Raw genomic sequence first — 517 nt, forward strand, 5'->3', positions numbered from 1 at the left:
CCGCGCAGCGCCCGCCCGGCGCGGGGGGGCGGGCCCAGGCGCGGCACTTGGTGGCAACTTGCACCCGGGGCAGGGGCGCGTTTTTGGGTTCCCACGCGTGCCCTCGTGCTGTGCGATGGGCTGCACCTGTGCGAACCGCAGCACCTACGGGATGCATCTACATGAAGTCCGCGCAAATGTGCGCGGTGGGTCGAGACCCGCGGTACGCACGGGTCCTTTAAACGCGGTGATGGGTGGTTGGGAATAGAGGTGCCAGCGGAGGGGTCGATGCGCTTCGAACACTTCCCACATCATCGGGCTTGTCGGCTGCCGGAGAAGTGCCGTGTCATCGCAGAAGGGAGAAACAATGTGCGGACGCGCTCCGAGGGAACGGCTCGAAACCGGCACCTCTCTCGGAGAGCCCGCAGAACCCCGAGCCTCTCCGGAGCTGCCTCGGTGCCTTCGCACAGCCAGGGCGCTGCTGCCTCCTACCGCCGGCACCGCCCGGCCCCGCGCCTGGCACGCGGCACGGGGAGGG

Source organism: Numida meleagris, chromosome 1, assembly GCF_002078875.1.
Source record: "Numida meleagris isolate 19003 breed g44 Domestic line chromosome 1, NumMel1.0, whole genome shotgun sequence".
NCBI lineage: Eukaryota > Metazoa > Chordata > Aves > Galliformes > Numididae > Numida > Numida meleagris.